The sequence below is a fragment of the Oncorhynchus keta genome, unplaced genomic scaffold (genome assembly GCF_023373465.1).
Source record: "Oncorhynchus keta strain PuntledgeMale-10-30-2019 unplaced genomic scaffold, Oket_V2 Un_contig_2998_pilon_pilon, whole genome shotgun sequence".
In the NCBI taxonomy this organism is placed as follows: Eukaryota; Metazoa; Chordata; class Actinopteri; order Salmoniformes; family Salmonidae; genus Oncorhynchus; species Oncorhynchus keta.
The window spans coordinates 45,603-65,622 of record NW_026286834.1 but is presented as its reverse complement, the minus strand read 5'-3'; the positions used below and the strand labels follow the sequence as shown (position 1 = coordinate 65,622).

General features: G+C 44.9%; 1 protein-coding gene and 3 long non-coding RNA genes across 11 annotated transcripts in view; 1 reads left to right on the top strand and 3 right to left on the bottom strand.

The window, feature by feature from the left end:
- The window catches only part of LOC118376297 (NF-kappa-B essential modulator-like), a 60,445-nt gene extending 57,430 nt beyond the window's left edge, over nucleotides 1-3,015 (bottom strand). Inside the window, 1 exon segment of the mRNA XM_052507578.1 lies at nucleotides 2,771-3,015. The gene's annotated coding sequence lies outside the window, so the exon portion shown is untranslated.
- A 2,113-nt stretch (nucleotides 3,016-5,128) lies between these two features.
- On the bottom strand, nucleotides 5,129-5,835 carry LOC127923531 (uncharacterized). Of its 4 annotated transcripts, none has more exons than XR_008114620.1 (4): nucleotides 5,697-5,835; nucleotides 5,398-5,539; nucleotides 5,242-5,292; nucleotides 5,129-5,211 (listed from the first exon to the last, which is right to left on the bottom strand). It is a non-coding gene; the product is annotated as an uncharacterized LOC127923531 (long non-coding RNA). The 4 variants fall into 4 exon arrangements; XR_008114622.1 differs by having other exon boundaries at nucleotides 5,433-5,539; XR_008114623.1 differs by having other exon boundaries at nucleotides 5,398-5,487; nucleotides 5,716-5,835.
- A 4,192-nt stretch (nucleotides 5,836-10,027) lies between these two features.
- On the bottom strand, nucleotides 10,028-12,983 carry LOC127923525 (uncharacterized). Of its 2 annotated transcripts, none has more exons than XR_008114610.1 (2): nucleotides 12,855-12,983; nucleotides 10,028-10,311 (listed from the first exon to the last, which is right to left on the bottom strand). It is a non-coding gene; the product is annotated as an uncharacterized LOC127923525 (long non-coding RNA). The 2 variants fall into 2 exon arrangements; XR_008114611.1 differs by lacking the exon at nucleotides 12,855-12,983 and adding an exon at nucleotides 12,245-12,373.
- LOC127923524 (uncharacterized) lies at nucleotides 11,630-18,394 on the top strand. Of its 4 annotated transcripts, XR_008114607.1 has the most exons (6): nucleotides 11,630-11,755; nucleotides 11,842-11,964; nucleotides 15,496-15,669; nucleotides 16,764-17,249; nucleotides 17,685-17,829; nucleotides 18,321-18,394. It is a non-coding gene; the product is annotated as an uncharacterized LOC127923524 (long non-coding RNA). The 4 variants fall into 4 exon arrangements; XR_008114606.1 differs by lacking the exon at nucleotides 11,630-11,755 and having other exon boundaries at nucleotides 11,776-11,964; XR_008114609.1 differs by lacking the exons at nucleotides 11,630-11,755; nucleotides 11,842-11,964 and adding an exon at nucleotides 12,256-12,340 and having other exon boundaries at nucleotides 15,438-15,669.
- The last annotated feature ends 1,626 nt before the right edge of the window (nucleotides 18,395-20,020 follow it).

The window sequence follows — 20,020 nt, the reverse complement described above, 5'->3', positions numbered from 1 at the left end:
TATGTGACCAATAACATCTGCTAACCATGTGTATGAGACCATTAACATCTGCTAACCATGTGTATGAGGACCAATAACATCTGCTAACCATGTGTATGTGACCATTAACATCTGCTAACCATGTGTATGAGGACCATTAACATCTGCTAACCATGTGTATGAGACCATTAACATCTGCTAACCATGTGTATGTGACCATTAACATCTGCTAACCATGTGTATGAGGACCAATAACATCTGCTAACCATGTGTATGTGACCATTAACATCTGCTAACCATGTGTATGTGACCATTAACATCTGCTAACCATGTGTATGTGACCAATAACATCTGCTAACCATGTGTATGTGATCAATAACATCTGCTAACCATGTGTATGTGACCAATAACATCTGCTAACCATGTGTATGTGACCATTAACATCTGCTAACCATGTGTATGAGGACCAATAACATCTGCTAACCATGTGTATGAGGACCAATAACATCTGCTAACCATGTGTATGTGACCAATAACATCTGCTAACCATGTGACCAATAACATCTGCTAACCATGTGTATGTGACCATTAACATCTGCTAACCATGTGTATGTGACCAATAACATCTGCTAACCATGTGTATGTGGACCAATAACATCTGCTAACCATGTGTATGTGACCAATAACATCTGCTAACCATGTGTATGAGGACCAATAACATCTGCTAACCATGTGACCATTAACATCTGCTAACCATGTGTATGTGACCAATAACATCTGCTAATCATGTGTATGAGGACCAATAACATCTGCTAACCATGTGTATGTGACCAATAACATCTGCTAGCCATGTGTATGTGACCATTAACATCTGCTAACCATGTGTATGTGACCAATAACATCTGCTAACCATGTATATGTGACCATTAACATCTGCTAACCATGTGTATGTGACCAATAACATCTGCTAACCATGTGTATGAGGACCATTAACATCTGCTAACCATGTGTATGAGACCATTAACATCTGCTAACCATGTGTATGAGACCATTGACATCTGCTAACCATGTGTATGAGGACCAATAACATCTGCTAACCATGTGTATGTGACCAATAACATCTGCTAGCCATGTGACCAATAACATCTGCTAACCATGCGTATGTGACCAATAACATCAGCTAACCATGTGTATGTGACCAATAACATCTGCTAACCATGTGTATGTGACCAATAACATCTGCTAACCATGTGTATGAGGACCATTAACATCTGCTAACCATGTGTATGTGACCATTAACATCTGCTAACCATGTGTATGAGGACCATTAACATCTGCTAACCATGCGTATGTGACCAATAACATCTGCTAACCATGTGTATGAGACCATTAACATCTGCTAACCATGCGTATGTGGACCAATAACATCTGCTAACCATGCGTATGTGACCAATAACATCTGCTAACCATGTGACCATTAACATCTGCTAACCATGTGTATGTGACCAATAACATCTGCTAACCATGTGTATGTGACCAATACCATCTGCTAACCATGTGTATGTGACCAATACCATCTGCTAACCATGTGTATGTGACCATTAACATCTGCTAACCATGTGTATGAGGACCATTAACATCTGCTAACCATGTGTATGAGACCATTAACATCTGCTAACCATGTGTATGTGACCAATAACATCTGCTAACCATGTGTATGAGACCATTAACATCTGCTAACCATGTGTATGTGGACCAATAACATCTGCTAACCATGTGTATGTGACCATTAACACCTGCTAACCATGTGTATGAGGACCATTAACACCTGCTAACCATGTGTATGTGACAAATACAATTTGATACCAACACAACAGGGTTTCTGGTGCAGTTTATAAGGTGCTCGTAAAAATAAACAAATAAAATGATTACTATTGTTGCACATTGTACATTTGATGTTTTCAATATATCACAAACTGTTTCTGTATATTGTTATTGACTTGGACGTGTGTTTTGATTGGCCTATTTATCAAAACGTCTTGTCAACAGGAAGCAGTGACAACATCATTTTTCAACTCACATTTAAGGAATATAAAGTGAACTTTTAACATTAAAATGTCCAATGTTATTGTACTGAATCAGTTAAACACTGCTGAATGAGTCCAAAACCATTCTGCCGGTGGATTGATTATGATTATATAACGTTAACAGAAATGACCAAAACGGACATAGATAAAACAGGCAGGTCTGCTCGGCTACTTTCACTTCTCGCTCCATCCTGGGGTTGGTTTTGATACCTCGCTATCCTACTGTGTTTTACCTAGTTAACTGCATGCTAGTTACTAATACTACTGCATGCTTTACCTAGTTAACAACTAGTAACATTAGGAAATTAGAAAAACTGTTAGTTCACTCGCAGGTCATATGAACCAGTAGGCTGGGTTGGAGGAGACCAGTTCTCCAGCTGTTATTAAGCACCGTACGACTTCAGGAACAAAAAGGTCTACAAATATTATAGTTAATTCTGCGAAACTCCATGTTTATGTTGAATACCGAAAGTAGTTTATTATTTTTTTTTTGTTGTAACCCTGAGGATCGTCTCCTCAGGCCCTTGGACCAAGTAGTGGTTCACCAGGCATAAAGCTGGGTTAGTTTAGCTCGACAAAAACACATGATGTGACTCATTCTGGGCTCCCGTCAACTAGTCGGCACTACAGCCAACGACATGCCTTTATCTCTACTATATATGTAACTAACGTTAGTTGTTTAGCTAACCGTGTAGAAACCTTACCTTTTATCTGTATACGTAAGAGCTAGTTGGTGTTCGCTAATTTCGCTCTGGGTTGACTGTGGCAGACCAAAGCGTATTTTCCGCAACTAACACCACTTCCAGGTTGTATTTCTATTCAAATCTGATTAAATTAATTTCCCATCGGTAGTTGTGACATTCTTCTGATGTGGTTGTCTGTCAAAGCGACAGCGCCAAGCTGACCTGCACCAGGAATCCCCCTTTTCTATTTCCGCATTAGGGGAGATTTCTTCTTCGATGTGGTTTAACGGCGGTTGGCATCCAAATATGTTGCATTACCGCCACCTACTAAAATATTATACAATTAAAATTAACTCTAACCTACTCCACTTTAAAAAAAATAAAAAAAAAGGTTTTATCTAGTCCAACCTCATGGCCAACAACCTGAAAGGATGGAACATCACTTAACACACCCTGTAACTTTTCTGAAGTCACACAAATAGTTCTCTGCAGGTGCCACCAAAACCTCAATTTTCTACAATTTGCATTTCATCCCTGCAGGACAGTTGATAACCACTGCTATAAATCTAATCTTACTGAAACATACAGTTGAAGTCGGAGGTTTACATATACCTTAGCCAAATACATAACTTTTTAAATTTTTATTGTTTAACTTTTTATGGCTGGGGGGCAGTATTGAGTAGCTTGGATGAATAAGTTGCCCAAAGTAAACGGCCTGCTCCTCAGTCTCAGTTTCTAATATATGCATTTTATTATTAGTAATAGCTAGAAACACTCTAAAGTTTCTAAAACTGTTTGACTGATGTCTGTGAGTATAACATAACTCATATTAGCAGGCAAAATCCTGAGTTGAAATCAAAACAGGAAGTCAGACATCTGAGCTTTGTATGTATTCACCAGAGTCACCAATGAAATCCCCTTGAGATATGAATGATGTTGCACTGCCTCGGGGTTCCACTAGATGTCAACCATCAATATAAATTATAATGAGACTTCTATGATGTTGTGGGAGTGAATGATAGCAGAATCAGTCAGGTGTCTGTCAGTCAGCCATTTTCTGATCACTCTTATTCCTCATAGTATCCACTTGTGTTCCATTGCTCATCAAGACAAGAAGGAATACTCCGGTTGGAACTTTATTGAAGTGACATGTTAAAAACATCCTAATGATTGAACTGTTTCTTCGACCGGTAATATCACTTTTTGAAGTTTTTGTCCGATGTAACGCTGACCAGAATTAGCGTTTGGATATTTATTTTAATTTTAATTTTATCTTTATTTAACCAGGCAAGTCAGTTAAGAACACATTCTTATTTTCAATGACAGCCTGGGAACAGTGGGTTAACTGCCTGTTCAGGGGCAGAACGACAGATTTGTATCTTGTCAGCTCAGGGGGTTTGAACTCACAACCTTCCGGTTACTAGTCCAACACTCTAACTACTAGGCTACGCTGCCGTATACCAAACGCGCTAACAAAAGAAGGTATTTGGACATAAATAACGGACATTTTCGAACAAAACAATGATTTATTGTGGACCTGGGATTCCTGGAGTGCTTTCTGATGTAGATCATCAAAGGTAAGGGAATATCTATCATGTCATTTCTTGTTTATGTTGATGCCATCTTTGCGGCTGTGGTGTTTTTACTTTTGAGCGCCGTCTCAGATTGCATGCATTACTTTTTCCGTAAGGTTTTTTTGAAATCTGACACAGCGGTTGCATTAAGGAGAGGTGTATCTACAATTCCATGTGTATAACTTGTATTATCATCTACATTTATGATGAGTATTTCTGTTGAATCGATGTGGCTATGCTTTTTTTGAACTCAGACACAGTGGTTGCATTAAGTAGTGGTTAGGTAGGTAAGTAGTTGTTAGGTTGTTAAGTAGTGGTTAGGTAGGTAAGTAGTGGGTAGGTAGGTAAGTAGTGGGTAGGTAGGTAAGTAGTGGGTAGGTGGGTAGGTAAGTAGTGGGTAGGGGAGCAGGCACTGGACGTACCGGACTGGGAAGGTGTACTGGAGACCTGGTGCGTGGAGCTGGCACAGGACTTACTGGGCTGGGAAGGCGTACTGGAGACCTGGTGCGTGGAGCTGGCACAGGACTTACTGGGCTGGGAAGGCGTACTGGAGACCTGGTGCGTGGAGCTGGCACAGGACTTACTGGGCTGGGAAGGCGTACTGGAGACCTGGTGTGTGGAGCTGGCACAGGACTTACTGGGCTGGGAAGTCGTACTGGAGACCTTGATGAAAGCCCCCAACCTATAGAAACACTAACCTTGATGAAAGCCCCCAAACTAAAGAAACACCTTGATGAAAGCCCCCAACCTAAAGAAACACTAACCTTGATGAAAGCTCCCAACCTATAGAAACACTAACCTTGATGAAAGCTCCCAACCTAAAGAAACACTAACCTTGATGAAAGCCCCCAACCTAAAGAAACACTAACCTTGATGAAAGCCCCCAACCTACAGAAACACCCTGATGAAACCCCCAACCTACAGAAACACTAACCTTGATGAAAGCCCCCAACCTACAGAAACACTAACCTTGATGAAAGCCCCCAACGTATAGAAACACTAACCTTGATGAAAGCCCCCAACCTATAGAAACACTAACCTTGATGAAAGCCCCCAACCTATAGAAACACTAACCTTGATGAAAGCCCCCAACCTATAGAAACACTAACCTTGATGAAAGCCCCCCAACCTATAGAAACACTAACCTTGATGAAAGCCCCCAACCTTTAGAAACACTAACCTTGATGAAAGCCCCCCAACCTATAGAAACACTAACCTTACATTTACATTTACATTTAAGTCATTTAGCAGACGCTCTTATCCAGAGCGAGTTACATGAAAGCCCCCCAATCTATAGAAACACTAACCTTGATGAAAGCCCCCAACCTATAGAAACACTAGTGTTGATGAAAGCCCCCAACCAACAGAAACACCTTGATGAAAGCCCCCAACCTACAGAAACACTAACCTTGATGAAAGCCCCCAACCTACAGAAACACTAACCTTGATGAAAGCCCCCAACCTACAGAAACACTAACCTTGATGAAAGCCCCCAACCAACAGAAACACCCTGATGAAGCCCCCAACCTACAGAAACACCTTGATGAAACCCCCAACCTATAGAAACACTAACCTTGATGAAACCCCCAACCTATAGAAACACTAACCTTGATGAAACCCCCAACCTACAGAAACACCCTGATGAAACCCCCAACCTATAGAAACACTAACCTTGATGAAACCCCCAACCTACAGAAACACCCTGATGAAACCCCCAACCTATAGAAACACCTTGATGAAACCCCCAACCTACAGAAACACCTTGATGAAACCCCCAACCTATAGAAACACTAACCTTGATGAAACCCCCAACCTACAGAAACACCTTGATGAAACCCCCAACCTATAGAAACACTAACCTTGATGAAAGCCCTGTACTTCGTTGAAAGTCAAACCCCTTTGGTCATACATATCACATACAGAACCAGTCAAAGTTTGGACACATCTTCTCATTAAAGGGATTTTCTTTATTTTTTTATATTTTATAATAGTGAAGAAATAAAAAGCAAGTTGGTGACGTTGCTATGGGCAGACAGAACAAATCTGAGATGTTGCTATGGGCAGACAGAACAAGTCTGAGACGTTGCTATGGGCAGACAGAACAAATCTGAGATGTTGCTATGGGCAGACAGAACGAGTCTGAGACGTTGCTATGGGCAGACAGAACAAGTCGGTGATGTTGCTATGGGCAGACAGAACAAGTCTGAGATGTTGCTATGGGCAGACAGAACAAGACTGAGACGTTGCTATGGGCAGACAGAACAAGTCTGAGACGTTGCTATGGGCAGACAGAACAAGACTGAGACGTTGTTATGGGCAGACAGAACAAGTCGGTGACGTTGCTATGGGCAGACAGAACAAGTCTGTGATGTTGCTATGGGCAGGCAGAACAAGTCTGTGATGTTGCTATGGGCAGACAGAACAAGTCTGAGACGTTGCTATGGGCAGACAGAACAAATCTGAGATGTTGCTATGGGCAGACAGAACAAGTCTGAGACGTTGCTATGGGCAGACAGAACAAGTCGGTGATGTTGCTATGGGCAGACAGAACAAGTCTGAGACGTTATTATGGGCAGACAGAACAAGTTGGTGACATTGTTATGGGCAGACAGAACAAGTCGGTGACGTTGCTATGGGCAGACAGAACAAGTCTGTGACGTTGCTATGGGCAGACAGAACAAGTCGGTGACGTTGCTATGGGCAGACAGAACAAGTCTGTGATGTTGCTATGGGCAGACAGAACAAGTCTGAGATGTTGCTATGGGCAGACAGAACAAGTCTGAGACGTTGCTATGGGCAGACAGAACAAGTCGGTGATGTTGCTATGGGCAGACAGACCAAGTCTGAGACGTTATTATGGGCAGACAGAACAAGTTGGTGACGTTGTTATGGGCAGACAGAACAAGTCTGAGATGTTGCTATGGGCAGACAGAACAAGTCTGAGATGTTGCTATGGGCAGACAGAACAAGTCGGTGACGTTGCTATGGGCAGACAGAACAAGTCTGAGACTTTGCTATGGGCAGACAGAACAAGTCTGAGATGTTGCTATGGGCAGACAGAACAAGTCGGTGACGTTGCTATGGGCAGACAGAACAAGTCTGAGATGTTGTTATGGGCAGACAGAACAAGTCGGTGACGTTGCTATGGGCAGACAGAACAAGTCGGTGACGTTGCTATGGGCAGACAGAACAAGTCTGTGACGTTGCTATGGGCAGACAGAACAAATCTGAGATGTTGCTATGGGCAGACAAAACAAGTCGGTGACGTTGCTATGGGCAGACAGAACAAGTCTGTGACGTTGCTATGGGCAGACAGAACAAATCTGAGATGTTGCTATGGGCAGACAAAACAAGTCTGTGACGTTGCTATGGGCAGACAGAACAAGTCTGTGACGTTGCTATGGGCAGACAAAACAAGTCGGTGACGTTGCTATGGGCAGACAGAACAAGTCGGTGACGTTGTTATGGGCAAACAGAACAAATCTGAGATGTTGCTATGGGCAGACAGAACAAGTCTGAGACTTTGCTATGGGCAGACAGAACAAGTCTGAGATTTTGCTATGGGCAGACAGAACAAGTCTGAGATGTTGCTATGGGGCAGACAGAACAAGTCGGTGACGTTGCTATGGGCAGGAGACACTGCCTGGGATCAGGGACTGTACTGGGACACACAGGGAGCCAGGAGACACTGCCTGGGATCAGGGACTGTACTGGGACACACAGGGAGCCAGGAGACACTGCCTGGGATCAGGGACTGTACTGGGACACACAGGGAGCCAGGAGACACTGCCTGGGATCAGGGACTGTACTGGGACACACAGGGAGCCAGGAGACACTGTCTGGGATCAGGGACTGTACTGAGACACACAGGGAGCCAGGAGACACTGTCTGGGATCAGGGACTGTACTGAGACACACAGGGAGCCAGGAGACACTGTCTGGGATCAGGGACTGTACTGAGACACACAGGGAGCCAGGAGACACTGCCTGGGATCAGGGACTGTACTGAGACACACAGGGAGCCAGGAGACACTGCCTGGGATCAGGGACTGTACTGGGACACACAGGGAGCCAGGAGACACTGCCTGGGATCAGGGACTGTACTGAGACACACAGGGAGCCAGGAGACACTGCCTGGGATCAGGGACTGTACTGGGACACACAGGGAGCCAGGAGACACTGCCTGGGATCAGGGACTGTACTGGGACACACAGGGAGCCAGGAGACACTGCCTGGGATCAGGGACTGTACTGAGACACACAGGGAGCCAGGAGACACTGCCTGGGATCAGGGACTGTACTGGGACACACAGGGAGCCAGGAGACACTGCCTTGGGATCAGGGACTGTACTGGGACACACAGGGAGCCAGGAGACACTGCCTGGGATCAGGGACTGTACTGAGACACACAGGGAGCCAGGAGACACCGCCTGGGATCAGGGACTGTACTGAGACACACAGGGAGCCAGGAGACACTGCCTTGGGATCAGGGACTGTACTGGGACACACAGGGAGCCAGGAGACACTGCCTTGGAATCAGTCTGTTGATGAGCTGGAAACTTTCATTTCAATCCTGTATGTCTGTGGAGCATTCTGCTCAGACATGTATGGGTTACTTTTCCTTGGAGAAACCACATCACAGGATCACTTCAGAGAGATCACGAGTTACCTCCGTTTTGATGACAAAGAATCAGACTAATTCGGCCTGCTATCCAACGAATAAATGGACTATTTTTGACTGCTGTCGTATTGACACCCTCTATTCACTATAATGCCATTATTGCCTTTTGTGCTGCTTTTCCCTTTTTATCAAAGCAAACTTGGTGCTTTATAATGACGTTTTGGCAACTGATGTTTTTACCATTTGCAAAAAAACTACATCAGCAATTTTTTAAATTTTTTTTTTTTTTTTTTTTTTTTTTACATAATTCCACTTTGACATTGAGCTGTATCCAGATGTTCATATCATCATACCATCCTTCTCTCACACTGGGATCTACGGTATTACTGGCTTAGTACACAAGGCGGCGCCATAAAAGGCAAAGAGTGGGTGTGGACACAGCGCCCCGCTGTGGCTCCTACTGGAATTGTATGTGTGGTGAGCGTTTGAATATGAGAGTCAAGTTGAAAGCTATTTACATATAACCCGTTCACTGTGTAGCCTGGTTACTTCCTTCATTTGCATAAAGACTTACAGATATATCAAATTATATTATTGATAACACATCTAACAACAGCCTTCTCTTTCTCCCCTATTTGTGAGTGAGTAGGTGTGTGTGTATGTAACAGTGGAGTCTGGTGAGGGGAGGGCGGCTCATCATAATGGATGGAACGGACTCACTGGAATGGCATCAAAAGACAAACAGGTGGTTGATTCCATTCCGTTGACTCCGTTCCAGACATTATTATGAGCCGTTCCTCCCCTCGGCAGAGCCCAGTGGTGTTTTGGTGGTGTTGAGTTACTCTGGTGCTGTTATTCATTAACCAGACTGTTGGTCTGCCTGGTTGCTTTGCATACAGCCCGTGGGAACTGTGTGGGGGTATATCTATGTGCAGTGTGTATATGAATCACTTCTCTCTCCAGCATTTGCTTTTTCAATGTAGCCTTTATTTAACTAGGCAAGTCAGTTAAGAACAAATTCTTATTTACAATGACGGCCTCCACCGGCAAAACCCGGACGACGCTGGGTCAACACCATCACAGTATGAGGGCAGAGACGTTTTATTAAAATCACAAAAAGACAAATGGTTTAAAACGTTATAACACATGGACCTTCTCTAAACCGGTTTATCAACACACACGATTAAAGACAACATTTAAAACAAAAAGAAAGTGTAGAAAAATATATCATCCGATCCAACATTTTCTTCATTAGGTGTATAAAATAATCAGTGCCATTTTGAGATTCATTCAAACTCTACTTATGAAGTAGTTTTCATATAATGACAATCCTCAGATTTACAAACAATGTTCAAAGGCTTGTCCCCTTCTGTTGAAGGCCCTTTCCCTAGCTTCTACATGTTGAAGACCCTTTCCCTAGTCTCTACATGTTGAAGACCCTTTCCCTAGCTTCTACATGTTGAAGACCCTTTCCCTAGCTTCTACATGTTGAAGGCCCTTTCCCTAGCTTCTACATGTTGAAGACCCTTTCCCTAGCTTCTACATGTTGAAGACCCTTTCCCTAGCTTCTACATGTTGAAGGTCCTTTCCCTAGCTTCTACATGTTGAAGGCCCTTTCCCCTAGCTTCTACATGTTGAAGGCCCTTTCCTAGCGTCTACAGGTTGAAGGCCCTTTCCTAGCTTCTACATGTTGAAGGCCCTTTCCCTAGCGTCTACATGTTGAAGGCCCTTTCCCTAGCTTCTACATGTTGAAGACCCTTTCCCTAGCTTCTACATGTTGAAGGTCCTTTCCCTAGCTTCTACATGTTGAAGACCCTTTCCCTAGCTTCTACATGTTGAAGGCCCTTTCCCTAGCTTCTACATGTTGAAGACCCTTTCCCTAGTCTCTACATGTTGAAGGTCCTTTCCCTAGCTTCTACATGTTGAAGACCCTTTCCCTAGCTTCTACATGTTGAAGGTCCTTTCCTAGCTTCTACATGTTGAAGGTCCTTTCCCTAGCTTCTACATGTTGAAGGCCCTTTCCCTAGCTTCTACATGTTGAAGACCCTTTCCTAGCTTCTACATGTTGAAGGCCCTTTCCCTAGCTTCTACATGTTGAAGGCCCTTTCCCCAGCTTCTACATGTTGAAGGCCCTTTCCCTAGCTTCTACATGTTGAAGGCCCTTTCCTAGCTTCTACATGTTGAAGACCCTTTCCCTAGCTTCTACATGTTGAAGACCCTTTCCCTAGCTTCTACATGTTGAAGGCCCTTTCCTAGCTTCTACATGTTGAAGACCCTTTCCCTATCTTCTACATGTTGAAGGCCCTTTCCCTAGCTTCTACATGTTGAATACCCTTTCCCTAGCTTCTACATGTTGAAGGCCCTTTCCTAGCTTCTACATGTTGAAGACCCTTTCCCTAGCTTCTACATGTTGAAGGCCCTTTCCCTAGCTTCTACATGTTGAAGGCCCTTTCCTAGCTTCTACATGTTGAAGACCCTTTCCCTATCTTCTACATGTTGAAGGCCCTTTCCCTAGCTTCTACATGTTGAAGACCCTTTCTCTAGCTTCTACATGTTGAAGGTCCTTTCCCTAGCTTCTACATGTTGAAGGCCCTTTCCCTAGCTTCTACAGGTTGAAGACCCTTTCCCTAGTTTCTACATGTTGAAGGCCCTTTCCCTAGCTTCTACAGGTTGAAGACCCTTTCCCTAGCTTCTACAGGTTGAAGACCCTTCCCTAGCTTCTACATGTTGAAGGCCCTTTCCCTAGCTTCTACATGTTGAAGGCCCTTTCCCTAGCTTCTACATGTTGAAGACCCTTTCCCTAGCTTCTACAGGTTGAAGGCCCTTTCCTAGCTTCTACATGTTGAAGACCCTTTCCCTAGCTTCTACATGTTGAAGACCCTTTCCCTAGCTTCTACAGGTTGAAGGCCCTTTCCCTAGCTTCTACATGTTGAAGACCCTTTCCCTAGCTTCTACATGTTGAAGACCCTTTCCCTAGCTTCTACATGTTGAAGACCCTTTCCCTAGCTTCTACATGTTGAAGGTCCTTTCCCTAGCTTCTACATGTTGAAGGCCCTTTCCCTAGCTTCTACATGTTGAAGGCCCTTTCCCTAGCGTCTACAGGTTGAAGGCCCTTTCCCTAGCTTCTACATGTTGAAGGCCCTTTCCCTAGCGTCTACATGTTGAAGGCCCTTTCCTAGCTTCTACATGTTGAAGACCCTTTCCCTAGCTTCTACATGTTGAAGGTCCTTTCCCTAGCTTCTACATGTTGAAGACCCTTTCCCTAGCTTCTACATGTTGAAGGCCCTTTCCCTAGCTTCTACATGTTGAAGGTCCTTTCCCTAGTCTCTACATGTTGAAGGCCCTTTCCCTAGCTTCTACATGTTGAAGACCCTTTCCCTAGCTTCTACATGTTGAAGGTCCTTTCCCTAGCTTCTACATGTTGAAGGCCCTTTCCCTAGCTTCTACATGTTGAAGGCCCTTTCCCCTAGTTTCTACATGTTGAAGACCCTTTCCCTAGCTTCTACATGTTGAAGGCCCTTTCCCTAGCTTCTACATGTTGAAGGCCCTTTCCCTAGCTTCTACATGTTGAAGGCCCTTTCCCTAGCTTCTACATGTTGAAGGCCCTTTCCCTAGCTTCTACATGTTGAAGACCCTTTCCCTAGCTTCTACATGTTGAAGACCCTTTCCCTAGCTTCTACATGTTGAAGGCCCTTTCCCTAGCTTCTACATGTTGAAGACCCTTTCCCTAGCTTCTACATGTTGAAGGCCCTTTCCCTAGCTTCTACATGTTGAAGACCCTTTCCCTAGCTTCTACATGTTGAAGGCCCTTTCCCTAGCTTCTACATGTTGAAGACCCTTTCCCTAGCTTCTACATGTTGAAGGCCCTTTCCCTAGCTTCTACATGTTGAAGGCCCTTTCCCTAGCTTCTACATGTTGAAGGTCCTTTCCCTAGTCTCTACATGTTGAAGGCCCTTTCCCTAGCTTCTACATGTTGAAGACCCTTTCCCTAGCTTCTACATGTTGAAGGTCCTTTCCCTAGCTTCTACATGTTGAAGGCCCTTTCCCTAGCTTCTACAGGTTGAAGACCCTTTCCCCTAGTTTCTACATGTTGAAGACCCTTTCCCTAGCTTCTACATGTTGAAGGCCCTTTCCCTAGCTTCTACAGGTTGAAGACCCTTCCCTAGCTTCTACATGTTGAAGGCCCTTTCCCTAGCTTCTACATGTTGAAGGCCCTTTCCCTAGCTTCTACATGTTGAAGACCCTTTCCCTAGCTTCTACAGGTTGAAGGCCCTTTCCTAGCTTCTACATGTTGAAGACCCTTTCCCTAGCTTCTACATGTTGAAGACCCTTTCCCTAGCTTCTACAGGTTGAAGGCCCTTTCCCTAGCTTCTACATGTTGAAGACCCTTTCCCTAGCTTCTACATGTTGAAGACCCTTTCCCTAGCTTCTACATGTTGAAGGCCCTTCTCCCAGCTTCTACATGTTGAAGACCCTTTCCCTAGCTTCTACATGTTGAAGGCCCTTCTCCCAGCTTCTACATGTTGAAGGCCCTTTCCTAGCTTCTACATGTTGAAGGCCCTTTCCCTAGCTTCTACATGTTGAAGGCCCCTTCCCTAGCTTCTACATGTTGAAGACCCTTTCCCTAGCTTCTACATGTTGAAGACCCTTTCCCTAGCTTCTACATGTTGAAGGCCCTTTCCTAGCTTCTACATGTTGAAGGCCCTTTCCCTAGCTTCTACATGTTGAAGGCCCTTTCCCTAGCTTCTACATGTTGAAGGCCCTTCCCCCAGCTTCTACATGTTGAAGACCCTTTCCCTAGTCTCTACATGTTGAAGACCCTTTCCCTAGCTTCTACATGTTGAAGACCCTTTCCCTAGCTTCTACATGTTGAAGACCCTTTCCTAGCTTCTACATGTTGAAGGTCCTTTCCCTAGCTTCTACATGTTGAAGGTCCTTTCCCTAGCTTCTACATGTTGAAGACCCTTTCCCCTAGTCTCTACATGTTGAAGACCCTTTCCCTAGCTTCTACATGTTGAAGCCCCTTTCCCTAGTCTCTACATGTTGAAGACCCTTTCCCTAGCTTCTACATGTTGAAGACCCTTTCCCTAGCTTCTACATGTTGAAGACCCTTTCCCTAGCTTCTACATGTTGAAGGTCCTTTCCCTAGCTTCTACATGTTGAAGGTCCTTTCCCTAGCTTCTACATGTTGAAGGCCCTTTCCCTAGCTTCTACATGTTGAAGACCCTTTCCCTAGCTTCTACATGTTGAAGGCCCTTTCCCTAGCTTCTACATGTTGAAGGCCCTTTCCCTAGCTTCTACATGTTGAAGGCCCTTTCCCTAGCTTCTACATGTTGAAGGCCCTTTCCCTAGCTTCTACATGTTGAAGACCCTTTCCTAGCTTCTACATGTTGAAGACCCTTTCCCTAGCTTCTACATGTTGAAGGCCCTTTCCCTAGCTTCTACATGTTGAAGACCCTTTCCCTATCTTCTACATGTTGAAGGCCCTTTCCCTAGCTTCTACATGTTGAATACCCTTTCCCTAGCTTCTACATGTTGAAGGCCCTTTCCCTAGCTTCTACATGTTGAAGGCCCTTTCCCTAGCTTCTACATGTTGAAGGCCCTTTCCCTAGCTTCTACATGTTGAAGGCCCTTTCCCTAGCTTCTACATGTTGAAGGCCCTTCCCCAGCTTCTACATGTTGAAGACCCTTTCCCTAGTCTCTACATGTTGAAGACCCTTTCCCTAGCTTCTACATGTTGAAGACCCTTTCCCTAGCTTCTACATGTTGAAGACCCTTTCCCTAGCTTCTACATGTTGAAGGTCCTTTCCCTAGCTTCTACATGTTGAAGGTCCTTTCCCTAGCTTCTACATGTTGAAGGCCCTTTCCCTAGTCTCTACATGTTGAAGACCCTTTCCCTAGCTTCTACATGTTGAAGACCCTTTCCCTAGTCTCTACATGTTGAAGACCCTTTCCCTAGCTTCTACATGTTGAAGACCCTTTCCTAGCTTCTACATGTTGAAGACCCTTTCCCTAGCTTCTACATGTTGAAGGTCCTTTCCCTAGCTTCTACATGTTGAAGGTCCTTTCCCTAGCTTCTACATGTTGAAGGCCCTTTCCCTAGCTTCTACATGTTGAAGACCCTTTCCCTAGCTTCTACATGTTGAAGGCCCTTTCCCTAGCTTCTACATGTTGAAGGCCCTTTCCCCAGCTTCTACATGTTGAAGGCCCTTTCCCTAGCTTCTACATGTTGAAGGCCCTTTCCTAGCTTCTACATGTTGAAGACCCTTTCCCTAGCTTCTACATGTTGAAGACCCTTTCCCTAGCTTCTACATGTTGAAGGCCCTTTCCCTAGCTTCTACATGTTGAAGACCCTTTCCCTATCTTCTACATGTTGAAGGCCCTTTCCCTAGCTTCTACATGTTGAATACCCTTTCCCTAGCTTCTACATGTTGAAGGCCCTTTCCCTAGTCTCTACATGTTGAAGACCCTTTCCCTAGCTTCTACATGTTGAAGGCCCTTTCCCTAGCTTCTACATGTTGAAGGCCCTTTCCCTAGCTTCTACATGTTGAAGGCCCTTTCCCTAGCTTCTACATGTTGAAGGCCCTTTCCCTAGCTTCTACATGTTGAAGACCCTTTCCCTAGCTTCTACATGTTGAAGGTCCTTTCCCTAGCTTCTACATGTTGAAGGCCCTTTCCCTAGCTTCTACAGGTTGAAGACCCTTTCCCTAGCTTCTACATGTTGAAGGTCCTTTCCCTAGCTTCTACAGGTTGAAGACCCTTTCCCTAGCTTCTACATGTTGAAGACCCTTCCCTAGCTTCTACATGTTGAAGGCCCTTTCCTAGCTTCTACATGTTGAAGGCCCTTTCCCTAGCTTCTACATGTTGAAGACCCTTTCCCTAGCTTCTACATGTTGAAGGCCCTTTCCCTAGCTTCTACATGTTGAAGACCCTTTCCCTAGCTTCTACATGTTGAAGACCCTTTCCCTAGCTTCTACAGGTTGAAGGCCCTTTCCCTAGCTTCTACATGTTGAAGACCCTTTCCTAGCTTCTACATGTTGAAGACCCTTTCCCCTAGCTTCTCATGTTGAAGGCCCTTCTCCCAGCTTCTACATGTTGAAGACCCTTTCCCTAGCTTCTACATGTTGAAGGCCCTTCTCCCAGCTTCTACATGTTGAAGGCCCTTTCCCTAGCTTCTACATGTTGAAGGCCCTTTCCCTAGCTTCTACATGTTGAAGGCCCTTCCCTAGCTTCTACATGTTGAAGACCCTTTCCCTAGCTTCTACATGTTGAAGACCCTTTCCCCTAGCTTCTACATGTTGAAGGCCCTTTCCTAGCTTCTACATGTTGAAGGCCCTTTCCCTAGCTTCTACATGTTGAAGGCCCTTTCCCTAGCTTCTACATGTTGAAGGCCCTTCCCCAGCTTCTACATGTTGAAGACCCTTTCCCTAGTCTCTACATGTTGAAGACCCTTTCCCTAGCTTCTACATGTTGAAGACCCTTTCCCTAGCTTCTACATGTTGAAGACCCTTTCCCTAGCTCCTACATGTTGAAGACCCTTTCCCTAGCTTCTACATGTTGAAGGCCCTTTCCTAGCTTCTACATGTTGAAGACCCTTTCCTAGCTTCTACATGTTGAAGACCCTTTCCCTAGCTTCTACATGTTGAAGGCCCTTTCCTAGCTTCTACATGTTGAAGACCCTTTCCCTAGCTTCTACATGTTGAAGACCCTTTCCCTAGCTTCTACATGTTGAAGACCCTTTCCCTAGCTTCTACATGTTGAAGACCCTTTCCCTAGCTTCTACATGTTGAAGGCCCTTTCCCTAGCTTCTACATGTTGAAGACCCTTTCCCTAGTCTCTACATGTTGAAGGCCCTTTCCCTAGTCTCTACATGTTGAAGGCCCTTTCCCTAGCTTCTACATGTTGAAGGCCCTTTCCCTAGCTTCTACATGTTGAAGGCCCTTTCCCTAGCTTCTACATGTTGAAGACCCTTTCCCTAGTCTCTACATGTTGAAGGCCCTTTCCCTAGTCTCTACATGTTGAAGACCCTTTCCCTAGCTTCTACATGTTGAAGACCCTTTCCCTAGTCTCTACATGTTGAAGGCCCTTTCCCTAGCTTCTACATGTTGAAGGCCCTTTCCCTAGTCTCTACATGTTGAAGGCCCTTTCCCTAGCTTCTACATGTTGAAGGCCCTTTCCCTAGCTTCTACATGTTGAAGGCCCTTTCCCTAGTCTCTACATGTTGAAGGCCCTTTCCCTAGCTTCTACATGTTGAAGGCCCTTTCCCTAGCTTCTACATGTTGAAGGCCCTTTCCCTAGTCTCTACATGTTGAAGGCCCTTTCCCTAGCTTCTACATGTTGAAGACCCTTTCCCTAGCTTCTACATGTTGAAGACCCTTTCCCTAGCTTCTACATGTTGAAGGCCCTTTCCCTAGTCTCTACATGTTGAAGACCCTTTCCCTAGTTTCTACATGTTGAAGGCCCTTTCCCTAGCTTCTACATGTTGAAGACCCTTTCCCTAGCTTCTACATGTTGAAGGCCCTTTCCCTAGCTTCTACATGTTGAAGACCCTTTCCCTAGCTTCTACATGTTGAAGGCCCTTTCCCTAGTCTCTACATGTTGAAGGCCCTTTCCCTAGCTTCTACATGTTGAAGGCCCTTTCCCTAGCTTCTACATGTTGAAGACCCTTTCCCTAGCTTCTACATGTTGAAGACCCTTTCCCTAGCTTCTACATGTTGAAGACCCTTTCCCTAGTCTCTACAGGTTGAAGGCCCTTTCCCTAGCTTCTACATGTTGAAGACCCTTTCCCTAGCTTCTACATGTTGAAGGCCCTTTCCCTAGCTTCTACATGTTGAAGACCCTTTCCCTAGTCTCTACATGTTGAAGACCCTTTCCCTAGTCTCTACATGTTGAAGACCATTTCCCTAGCTTCTACATGTTGAAGGCCCTTTCCCTAGCTTCTACATGTTGAAGGCCCTTTCCCTAGTCTCTACATGTTGAAGACCCTTTCCCCTAGTCTCTACATGTTGAAGACCCTTTCCCTAGCTTCTACATGTTAAAGGCCCTTTCCCCAGCTTCTACATGTTGAAGACCCTTTCCCTAGCTTCTACATGTTGAAGACCCTTTCCCTAGCTTCTACATGTTGAAGACCCTTTCCCTAGCTTCTACATGTTGAAGACCCTTTCCCTAGCTTCTACATGTTGAAGGCCCTTTCCCTAGCTTCTACATGTTGAAGACCCTTTCCTAGCTTCTACATGTTGAAGACCCTTTCCTAGCTTCTACATGTTGAAGGCCCTTTCCCTAGTCTCTACATGTTGAAGACCCTTTCCCTAGCTTCTACATGTTGAAGACCCTTTCCCTAGTCTCTACATGTTGAAGACCCTTTCCTAGCGTCTACAGGTTGAAGGCCCTTTCCCTAGCTTCTACATGTTGAAGACCCTTTCCCTAGTTTCTACATGTTGAAGGCCCTTTCCCTAGCTTCTACATGTTGAAGACCCTTTCCCTAGCGTCTACAGGTTGAAGGCCCTTTCCCTAGCTTCTACATGTTGAAGACCCTTTCCCTAGTCTCTACATGTTGAAGGCCCTTTCCCTAGCTTCTACATGTTGAAGACCCTTTCCCTAGCTTCTACATGTTGAAGACCCTTTCCCTAGCTTCTACATGTTGAAGGCCCTTTCCCTAGCTTCTACATGTTGAAGACCCTTTCCCTAGTCTCTACATGTTGAAGGCCCTTTCCCTAGCTTCTACATGTTGAAGACCCTTTCCCTAGCTTCTACATGTTGAAGGCCCTTTCCCTAGCTTCTACATGTTGAAGACCCTTTCCCTAGCTTCTACATGTTGAAGACCCTTTCCCTAGCTTCTACATGTTGAAGACCCTTTCCCTAGCTTCTACATGTTGAAGGCCCTTTCCCTAGCTTCTACATGTTGAAGGCCCTTTCCCTAGCTTCTACATGTTGAAGGCCCTTTCCCTAGCTTCTACATGTTGAAGGCCCTTTCCCTAGTCTCTACATGTTGAAGGCCCTTTCCCTAGCTTCTACATGTTGAAGGCCCTTTCCCTAGTCTCTACATGTTGAAGACCCTTTCCCTAGCTTCTACATGTTGAAGGCCCTTTCCCTAGTCTCTACATGTTGAAGGCCCTTTCCCTAGCTTCTACATGTTGAAGACCCTTTCCCTAGCTTCTACATGTTGAAGGCCCTTTCCTAGTCTCTACATGTTGAAGGTCATTTCCTAGCTTCTACATGTTGAAGGCCCTTTCCCTAGCTTCTACATGTTGAAGGCCCTTTCCTAGCTTCTACATGTTGAAGACCCTTTCCTTAGCTTCTACATGTTGAAGGTCCTTTCCCTAGTTTCTACATGTTGAAGACCCTTTCCCTAGCTTCTACATGTTGAAGACCCTTTCCCTAGCTTCTACATGTTGAAGGCCCTTTCCCTAGCTTCTACATGTTGAAGGCCCTTTCCTAGCTTCTACATGTTGAAGGCCCTTTCCCTAGCTTCTACATGTTGAAGACCCTTTCCCTAGCTTCTTCTACATGTTGAAGACCCTTTCCCTAGTCTCTACATGTTGAAGACCCTTTCCTAGCTTCTACATGTTGAAGACCCTTTCCCTAGCTTCTACATGTTGAAGACCCTTTCCCTAGCTTCTACATGTTGAAGACCCTTTCCCTAGCTTCTACATGTTGAAGGCCCTTTCCCTAGCTTCTACATGTTGAAGACCCTTTCCCTAGCTTCTACATGTTGAAGACCCTTTCCCTAGCTTCTACATGTTGAAGACCCTTTCCCTAGCTTCTACATGTTGAAGACCCTTTCCCTAGCTTCTACATGTTGAAGACCCTTTCCCTAGCTTCTACATGTTGAAGACCCTTTCCCTAGCTTCTACATGTTGAAGGCCCTTTCCCTAGCTTCTACATGTTGAAGACCCTTTCCCTAGCTTCTACATGTTGAAGACCCTTTCCCTAGCTTCTACATGTTGAAGACCCTTTCCCTAGTCTCTACATGTTGAAGACCCTTTCCCTAGCTTCTACATGTTGAAGGCCCTTTCCCTAGCTTCTACATGTTGAAGACCCTTTCCCTAGCTTCTACATGTTGAAGGTCCTTTCCTAGC